Below are 12,432 nucleotides of genomic sequence, written 5' to 3'. Positions count from 1 at the left end.
CCTGCGGTTATGGAACCCCTACCTGTCCCAGACCTGCTGTTTTCAACTCTTAATGATCGGCTATGAAAAGCCAACTGAGATTTATTCCTGATTATTATTTGACCATGCTTGTCACTTATGAACATTTTTGAACATCTTGGCATGGTTCTGTTATAATCTCCACCCGGCACAGCCAGAAGAGGACTGGCCACCCCTCATAGCCTGGTTCCTCTCTAGGTTTCTTCCTAGGTTTTGCCTTTCTAGGGAGTTTTTCCTAGCCACCGTGCTTCTACACCTGCATTACTAGCTGTTTGGGGTTTTAGGCTGGGTTTCTGTACAGCACTTCGAGATATTAGCTGATGTAAGAAGGGCTATATAAAATAAAATTGATTGATTGATTGATTGATGTCACAGAAGTTGGTTCCTGCCTGAGGTTCAGAGAAACAAGCTTGTTTCAGCCTACTGCCTGAGGTTCAGAGAAACAAGCTTGTTTCAGCCTACTGCCTGAGGTTCAGAGAAACAAGCTTGTTTCAGCCTACTGCCTGAGGTTCAGAGAAACAAGCTAGTTTCAGCCTACTGCCTGAGGTTCAGAGAAACAAGCTTGTTTCAGCCTACTGCCTGAGGTTCAGAGAAACAAGCTTGTTTCAGCCTACTGCCTGAGGTTCAGAGAAACAAGCTTGTTTCAGCCTACTGCCTGAGGTTCAGAGAAACAAGCTTGTTTCAGCCTAGTGCCTGAGGTTCAGAGAAACAAGCTTGTTTCAGCCTACTGCCTGAGGATCAGAGAAACAAGCTTGTTTCAGCCTAGTGCCTGAGGATCAGAGAAACAAGCTTGTTTCAGCCTAGTGCCTGAGGATCAGAGAAACAAGCTTGTTTCAGCCTACTGCCTGAGGATCAGAGAAACAAGCTTGTTTCAGCCTACTGCCTGAGGTTCAGAGAAACAAGCTTGTTTCAGCCTACTGCCTGAGGTTCAGAGAAACAAGCTTGTTTCAGCCTAGTGCCTGAGGTTCAGAGAAACAAGCTTGTTTCAGCCTACTGCCTGAGGTTCAGAGAAACAGCCCTTCATTAACTCTGTAGCCTACTAGATACCAGATATTTTAAGGTTAATAAACTACCAACGTTGTCTTTGAAGTCTAAAAATGTAGCCCAATATAACCATGAGGAATTATCTCTCTTTTTGAGAACTAGTGCTCACACAGGAGATAGCATCTGTCACTTCCCAAGATAAACTTCTCCTTTTGAAAAACATCCTTTTCTATATAATTCTTACTCCTGCTTATGAATTTACCATGTTGTAGTATTTTATTTGTCCAAGTTAGCGCACAGATTTGATGGTTTGTAAAGGAAAGATTCACCCATTTTGAATGTTATATCGTTTTTGTGCATCTCTGAGTGATGTTCTATTGATTCCCAGGATCATTTCATGTTTTCATGTGTAGTTGCAGCCTTCCCCTAACTCTAACCTTAACCCTTTTAGCTAACCCTTCCCATAACTCTAACCTTAACTCTTTTAGCTAACCCTTCCCCTAACTCTAACCTTAACCCTTTTAGCTAACCCTTCCCCTAACTCTACCCCTAACCCTTTTAGCTAACCTTTCCCCTAACTCTAACCCTAACCCTTTTAGCTAACCTTTCCCCTAACTCTAACCGTAACCCTTTTAGCTAACCCTTCCCCTAACTCTAACCCTAACCCTTTTAGCTAACCCTTCCCATAACTCTAACCCTAACCCTTTTAGCTAACCCTTCCCCTAAATCTAACCCTTTTAGCTAACCCTTCCCCTAACTCTAACCTTAACCCTTTTAGCTAACCCTTCCCATAACTCTAACCCTAACCCTTTTAGCTAACCCTTCCCATAACTCTAACCTTAACCCTTTTAGCTAACCTTTCCCCTAACTCTAACCGTAACCCTTTTAGCTAACCCTTCCCCTAACTCTAACCCTAACACTTTAGGCTAATCCTTCCCCTAACTCTAACCTTAACCCTTTTAGCTAACCCTTCCCATAACTCTAACCTTAACCCTTTTAGCTAACCCTTCCCCTAACTCTAACCTTAACCCTTTTAGCTAACCCTTCCCATAACTCTAACCCTAACCCTTTTAGCTAACCCTTCCCATAACTCTAACCTTAACCCTTTTAGCTAACCTTTCCCCTAACTCTAACCTTAACCCTTTTAGCTAACCCTTCCCCTAACTCTAACCCTAACCCTTTTAGCTAACCCTTCCCCTAACTCTAACCCTAACCCTTTTAGCTAACCCTTCCCCTAACTCTAACCTTAACCATTTTAGCTAACCTTCCCCCTAACTCTAACCGTAACCCTTTTAGCTAACCCTTCCCCTAACTCTAACCCTAACCCTTTTAGCTAACCCTTCCCCTAACTCTAACCTTAACCCTTTTAGCTAACCCTTCCCCTAACTCTAACCCTAACCCTTTTAGCTAACCCTTCCCCTAACTCTAACCTTAACCATTTTAGCTAACCTTCCCCCTAACTCTAACCGTAACCTTTTAGCTAACCCTTCCCCTAACTCTAACCCTAACCCTTTTAGCTAACCCTTCCCCTAACTCTAACCTTAACCCTTTTAGCTAACCCTTCCCCTAACTCTAACCCTAACCCTTTTAGCTAACCCTTCCCCTAACTCTAACCCTAACCCTTTTAGCTATCCCTTCCCCTAACTCTAACCTTAACCCTTTAGCTAACCCTTCCCCTAAATCTAACCCTTTTAGCTAACCCTTCCCCTAACTCTAACCTTAACCCTTTTAGCTAACCCTTCCCCTAACTCTAACCCTAACCCTTTAGCTAACCCTTCCCCTAACTCTAACCTTAACCCTTTTAGCTAACCCTTCCCCTAACTCTAACCCTAACCCTTTTAGCTAACCCTTCCCCTAACTCTAACCTTAACCCTTTTAGCTAACCCTTTTAGCTAACCCTTCCCTTAACCCTTTTAGCTAACCCTTCCCCTAACTCTAACCCTAACCCTTTTAGCTAACCCTTCCCCTAATTCTAACCTTAACCCTTTTAGCTAACCCTTCCCCTAACTCTAACCCTAACCCTTTTAGCTAACCCTTCCCCTAATTCTAACCTTAACCCTTTTAGCTAACCCTTCCCCTAACTCTAACCCTAACCCTTTTAGCTAACCCTTCCCCTAACTCTAACCCTAACCCTTTTAGCTAACCCTTCCCCTAACTCTAACCTTAACCCTTTTAGCTAACCCTTCCCCTAACTCTAACCTTAACCCTTTTAGCTAACCCTTCCACTAACTCTAACCTTAACCCTTTTAGCCAATCCTTCCCCTAACTCTAACCTTAACCCTTTTAGCTAACCCTTCCCCTAAATCTAACCTTAACACTTTTAGCTAACCCTTCCCCTAACTCTAACCCTAACCCTTTTAGCTAACCCTTCCCCTAACTCTAACCTTAACCCTTTTAGCTAACCCTTCCCCTAACTCTAACCTTAAATACGGATAACAAAGTTTGTACGAACATGTCGATAATGTATTTTGTGTAAAACATGTCAATAGCTGCATGTAGCCAACTCCTCTCCTGAAAAAGCAACATGACATCACGTTTATTCAACACCTTGATCACACCTACAGCTTCATTGTGCAAAATGGTACACAGGATGTGTTCAACAAATATGATATGTGTTCAACAAAAGTTCAACATTTACCTTCTGCCAATATTTCTATCAAGCCGTCTATGCATACAATTTGGTGCATAATGACTGGATCACACCGACAGTGTTTTTCCGTTTTGGTACACCAGAAGTACATTAATTTCCTATGGAAGCTGCATGGCAGTTGCAGTGCGTTCTGTGTGGTGCATAAATCGGATTTATCGAACATATGCATGAAGTTTGTAGGAAATCACACCTTATGCTTAATAGACTACTGAAGGAATGTAACAGAACAGTTTTGGGTAAAGCCACTGGGTTGTGAATAACGTCCCAGATCTTCTGAGAGTGCATTGGCAGCTCATAAGCACTGAATGCAATCAAATGTCAAACTGCAAGAAAAATGTAATCATCAATGCAAGCAAGCTAAAAACCAGTCACATTACACCAGACGTTAGATCATTTCAATGCAGAGCCTGAACAGTGGAATCTGACTGCAATGGGATCAAGGACCTCATTGTTTTGGTTCTGATGCCTCCATTCCCTTGGAGCACAGGACCGATGTTCCAGCCTTGGCAACGACCTGACGAAGACAAAACTAACACATCAAACATCCTGAAACAATTGGGATTGTTTACTCATCATAACCTAGATAGAGCTACGGAGGACAAGCACGACATCTTTATTCAGGTGACACAACTACACTACTAACACAACTACACACACAGCCCTATACTACTAACACAACTACACACACAGCCCTATACTACTAATACAACTACACACACAGCCCTTTACTACTAATACAACTACACACACAGCCCGATTCTACTAATACAACTACACACACAGCCCCATACTACTAATACAACTACACACACAGCCCCATACTACTAATACAACTACACACACAGCCCCATACTACAAATACAACTACACACACACACCCATATACTACAAATACAACTACACACACAGCCATATACTACTAATACAACTACACGCACAGCCATATACTACTAATACAACTACACACATACCGATACACTACTAATTCAACTACACACACAGCCCTAAACTACTAACACAACTACACGTACATCTCCATACTACTAATACAACTACACACACAGCCCTATAATACTAATACAACTACACACACAGCACCATACTACTAATACAACTACACACACAGCCCTATACTACTAACACAACTACACACACAGCCCTTTACTACTAATACAACTACACACACAGCCCTATACTACTAATACAACTACACGCACAGCCCTATAGTACTAATACAACTACACAAAAAGCCAAACACTACTAATACAACTGCAAACTCAGCTCTATACTACTAATACAACTACACACACAGCCCTATACTACTAACACAACTACACACACTGCATTATACTACTAATACAACTAAACAGAAAGCCCCATATTACTAACAAAACTACTAACACATCCGTATACTACTAACACAACTACAAACACAGCCCTATACTCCTAACACAACTACACACTCAGCCCTATAGTACTAATACAACCACACATACAGCCAAATACCGCTAATACCACTACACACACAACCCTATACTACTAATACAACTACACACACAGCCCTATAATACTAATACAACTACACACACAGCACCATACTACTAATACAACTACACACACAGCCCTATACTACTAACACAACTACACACACAGCCCTTTACTACTAATACAACTACACACACAGCCCTATACTACTAATACAACTACACGCACAGCCCTATAGTACTAATACAACTACACAAAAAGCCAAACACTACTAATACAACTGCAAACTCAGCTCTATACTACTAATACAACTACACACACAGCCCTATACTACTAACACAACTACACACACTGCATTATACTACTAATACAACTAAACAGAAAGCCCCATATTACTAACAAAACTACTAACACATCCGTATACTACTAACACAACTACAAACACAGCCCTATACTCCTAACACAACTACACACTCAGCCCTATAGTACTAATACAACCACATATACAGCCAAATACCGCTAATACCACTACACACACAACCCTATACTACTAAAACAACTACACATACAGCCCCAGACTACTAATACAACTACACACACATCTATACTGCTACTACAACAACTACACTCACATCCCCATACTATTAATACAACTACACACACAGCCATATACTACCAATACAACTAAACAAAAAGCCCCATACTACAAATACAACTACACACACATAGAACTACACACACATCCTATACTACTAATATAAATACACACACAGACCGATACTACTACCACATCTACACACAGCCCTATAATACTGATACAACTACAGACACTGCCTTAGAATACTAATACAACTACACACATACCGATACACTACTAATTCAACTACACACACAGCCCTATACTACTAATACAACTACACACACAGCCCCATACTACTAATACAACTACACACACAGCCCTATACTACTAACACAACCACACACACACAGCCCTAAACTACTAACGCAACTACACATACATCAACATACTACTAACATAACCACAGCCCTAAACTACTAACGCAACTACACATACATCTCCATACTACTAATACAACTACACAAATAGCCTTATAATACTAACAAAACTACACACAAAACCCCATACTACTAATACAACTACACTCAAAGCCACATACCACTAATACAACGACACACAAAGCCACATACCACTAATATAACTACAAACAAAGCCCCGTACTACTAATACAACTACACACACAGCCCTATACTACTAATACAACTACACACACAGCCCTATACTACTAATTCAACTACACACACAGGCATATACTACAAATACAACTACACACACCCATATACTATTTATATAACTACACACACACACCCATATACTACTAATACAACTACTCACACAACCCTATACTACTAATACAACTGCACACACAGCCAATACTACTAATACAACTACACAAACAGCCCTATACTACTAATACAACTAAACACATAGCCCCATATCACCAATACAACTACACACACCCATATGCTACTTAGACAACTACACAAAAATCCCCATACCACTAATACAACTACACACACATCCTTTACTACGAATACAACTACACACACATCCCCATATTGCTAATACAACTACACACACATACAACTACACACACATCTTTATACTACTGCTTGAACTACACACACAGCCCCAAACTAATAATACAACTACACACACATACAACTACACACACATCCTATACTACTAATATAAATACACACACAGACCCATACTACTACCACATCTACACACATCCCTATAATACTAATACAGCTACACATACAGCCCTGTACTACTAATACAACTACACACACTGCCTTATACTACTAATACAACTACACACACAGCCCTATACTACTAATACAACTACACACACAGCCCTATACTACTAATACAACTACACACACAGCCCTATAATAATAAAACAACTACATTTACAGCCCCATACTACTAATACAACTACACATAAAGCCCCATACCACTAATACAATTCAAAACACAGCCCCATACTACTAATACAACTACACATAAAGCCCAATACCACTAATACAACTAAACACACAGCCCCATACTACTAATACAACTACACACACAGCCATATACTAATAATACAACTACACACACAGCACCATACTACTAATAAACTATTAATGCAACTACACACACATACAACTACACACACATCCTATACTTCTAATATAAATACACACACAGACCGATACTACTACCACATCTACACATAGCCCTATAAAACTAATACAGCTACACATACAGCCCTATACTACTAATACAACTACACACACTGCCTTATACTACTAATACAGCTACACACATACCGATACACTACTATTCAACTACACACACAGCCGCATACTACTAAAATAACTACAAACAGCCCTATAATACTAACACAACCACACACACAGCCCTAAACTATTAACGCAACTACACATACATCAACATTATACTAACACAACCACAATCACAGCCCTAAACTACTAACACAACTACACGTACAGCTCCATACGACTAATACAACTACACACACAGCCCTATAATACTAACAAAACTACACACAAAACTCCATACTACTAATACAACTACACACAAAGCCACATACCACTAATACAACTACACACAAAGCCACATACCACTAATACAACTACACACAAAGCCCCATACTACTAAAACAACTACACACACAGACCTTTACAACTAATACAACTACACACACAGCATTATACTACAAATGCAACTACACACACCCATATACTACTAATATAACTACACAACCATCCGTACAACACTAATACAACTACACACACCCATATACTACTTATACAACAACACACACACCCATATACTACTAATACTACTACACATGCAGCTCTATACTACTAATACAACTACACACACCCATATACTACTAATACAACTACACACACAACCCTATACTACTAATACAACTGCACACACAGCCAATACTACTAATACAACTACACACACATCCGTATACCACTAATACAACTACACAAACAGCCCCATACTACTAATACATCTACACACACAGCCCCATTCAACCAATACAACTACACACACCCATATGCTACTAAGACAACTACACACAAATCCCCATACCACTAATACAACTACACGCACATCCCTATACTACGAAATCAACTACACACACAGCCCTATACTACTAATTCAATTACACACACAGCCCCATACTACTAATACAACTAAGCACACAACCCTGTAATACTAACACAACTACACACACATCCCTAAACTACTAACGCAACTACACACATAGCCCCATACTACCAACACAACTACACACAGAGACTATAGTACAAATACCACTACACACAGCCGTATACTACTAACACAACTACAAACACAGCCCTATTCTACTAATACAACTACACACACATCCGTATACTACTAACACAACTACAAACACAGCCCTATTCTACTAATACAACTAAACACATAGCCCCATACGACCAATACAACTACACACACCCATATGCTACTAAGACAACTACACAAAAATCCTCATACCACTAATACAACTACACGCACATCCCTATACTACGAAATCAACTACACACACAGCCCTATACTACTAATTAAATTACACACACAGTCCCATACTACTAATACAACTACACACACAGCAATATACTACTAACACAACTACACACACATCCCTAAACTACTAACGCAACTACACACACAGCCCTATACAACTTACACATCTACACACAGCCCAATACTACTAAATTAACTACAAGCATAGCCCTATACTACTAATACAACTACACACAAACACAGCCACTTACTACTAACAAAACTACACACAAAACCCTATACTATTAATACAACTACACATACAGCCCCATACTACTAATACAGCTAATAACACACAGCCCTATACTACTAATACAACTACACACACAGCACCATACTACTAATACAACTACACACACAGCCCTATACTACTAACACAACTACACACACAGCCCCATACTACTAATACAACTACACACACAGCCCTATACTACTAACACAACTACACACACAGCCCCATACTACTAATACAACTACACACACAGCCCTATACTACTAACACAACTACACACACAGCCCTATACTACTAATACAACTACACACACAGCCCTATACTACTAATACAGCTACACACACAGCCCCATATTAATAATACAAATACACACAGAGCACTATAGTACTAATACCACTACACACAGCCGTATACTACTAACACAACTACAAACACAGCCCTATTCTACTAATACAACTACACACACAGCCGTATACTACTAACACAACTACAAACACAGCCCTATACTACTTCTACAACTACACACATAGCCCCATACTACTAATACAACTATACATATAGCCCCATACTACTAACACAACTACACACACAGCCCTATACTACTAACAAAACTACACACACATCCCTATATTACTAATACAACCACTCACACATCCCTATAATACTAATACAACTACATGCACAGCCCGATAATCCTAACACAAGTACACACAGCTCTATAATACTAATACAACTACACAAACAGCCCTATACTACCAATACAACAACAACACACAGCCCTTTACTACTAATACAACTACACGCACAGCCCTATAGTACTAATACAACTACACGCACAGCCCTATAGTAATAATACAACCACACACAACTACACAAACATCCAAATACTACTAATACAACTACACACACAGCCCTATACTACTAATACAACTGCACACACATCTATACTACTACTACAACAACTACACTCACATCCCCATACTACTAATACAACTATACACACAGCCATATACTACCAATACAACTACACAAAAAGCCCCATACTACAAATACAACTACACACACAGCCCCATATTGCTAATACAACTACACACAACTTTATACTACTGCTAGAACTACACACACAGCCCCAAACTATTAATACAACTACACACACATCCTATACTACTAATAAAAATACACACACAGACCGATACTACTACCACATCTACACACAGCCCTATAATACTAATACAGCTACACATACAGCCCTATACTACTAATACAACTACACACACTGCCTTATGCTACTAATACAATTACAAACATACCGATACACTACTAATTCAACTACACACACAGCCCTATACTACTAATACAACTACACATACAGCCCCATACTACTAAAATAACTACAAACAGCCCAATGCTACTAACACAACCACACACACAGCCCTAAACTTCTAACGCAACTACACGTACATCTCCATACTACAAATACAACTACACACACAGCCCTATAATACTAACAAAACTACACACAAAACCCCATACTACTAATACAACTACACACAAAGCCACATACCACCAATACAACTTCACACAAAGCCACATACCACTAATAGAACTACACACAAAGCCCCGTCCTACTAATACAACTACAAACACAGCCCTATACTACTAATTCAACTACACACACAGCCCTTTACTACTAATACAACTACACACACAGCAATATACTACAAATACAACTATACACACCCATATACTACTTATACAACAACACACACACCCATATACTACTAATACTACTACACATGCAGCTCTATACTACAAACACAACTACACACACAGCCAATACTACTAAAACAACTACACACACATCCGTATACCACTAATACAACTACACAAACAGCCCTATACTACTAATACAACTAAACACATAGCCCCATTCAACCAATACAACTACACACACCCATATGCTACTAAGTCAACTACACAAAAATCCCCATACCACTAATACAACTACACGCACATCCCTATACTGCGAAATCAACTACACACACAGCCCTATACTACTAATTCAATTACACACACAGCCCCATACTACTAATACAACTACACACACAGCAACATACTACTAATACAACTACACACACAGCAACATACTACTAATACAACTAAGCACACAACCCTGTAATACTAACACAACTACACACACTGCATTATACTACTAATACAACTACACCGAAAGCCCCATATTACTAACAAAACTACTAACACATCCGTATACTACTAACACAACTACAAAAACAGCCATATACTCCTAACACAACTACACACTCAGCCCTATAGTAATAATACAACCACACACAACTACACACACAGCCCTATACTACTATTACAACTACAGACACATCCAAATACTACTAATACAACTACACACACAGCCCCTTACTACTAATACAACTACACACACAGCCCCATACTACTAATACAACTACACACACAGCCCCATACTACTAATACAACTGCACACACATCTATACTACTACTACAACAACTACACTCACATCCCCATACTACTAATACAACTACACACACAGCCATATACTACCAATACAACTACACAAAAAGCCCCATACTACAAATAAAACTACACAAACAGCCCCATATTGCTAATACAACTACACACAGCTTTATACTACTGCTAGAACTACACACACAGCCCCAAACTATTAATACAACTACACACACATCCTATACTACTAATAAAAATACACACACAGACCGATACTACTACCACATCTACACACAGCCCTATAATACTAATACAGCTACATATACAGCCCTATACTACTAATACAACTACAGACACTGCCTTATACTACTAATACAATTACAAACATACCGATACACTACTAATTCAACTACACACACAGCCCTATACTACTAATACAACTTCACACCCAGCCCCATGCTACTTATACAACTACACACACAGCACTATACTACTAATACAACTACGCACACAACCATGTAATACTAATTCAACTACACACACAGCCCCATACTACAAATACAACTACACATACAGCCACATACTACTAATACAACTACACATACAGCCCCATACTACTAATACAACTACACACACAGCCCTGTACTACTAATACAACTACACATACAGCCCTTTACTACTAATACAACTACAAACACAACCCAATACTACTAATACAACTTCACACACAGCCCCATACTACTAATACAACTACACACAGAGAACTATAGTCCTAATACCACTACACATAGCCGTATACTACTAACACAACTACAAACACAGCCCTATTCTACTAATACAACTACACACACAGCCGTATACTACTA

The sequence above is a fragment of the Coregonus lavaretus genome (genome assembly GCF_964263955.1).
Source record: "Coregonus lavaretus genome assembly, contig: HAP1_SCAFFOLD_738, whole genome shotgun sequence".
NCBI classification, from domain to species: Eukaryota; Metazoa; Chordata; class Actinopteri; order Salmoniformes; family Salmonidae; genus Coregonus; species Coregonus lavaretus.
Note: the sequence above shows the minus strand (reverse complement) of the source record.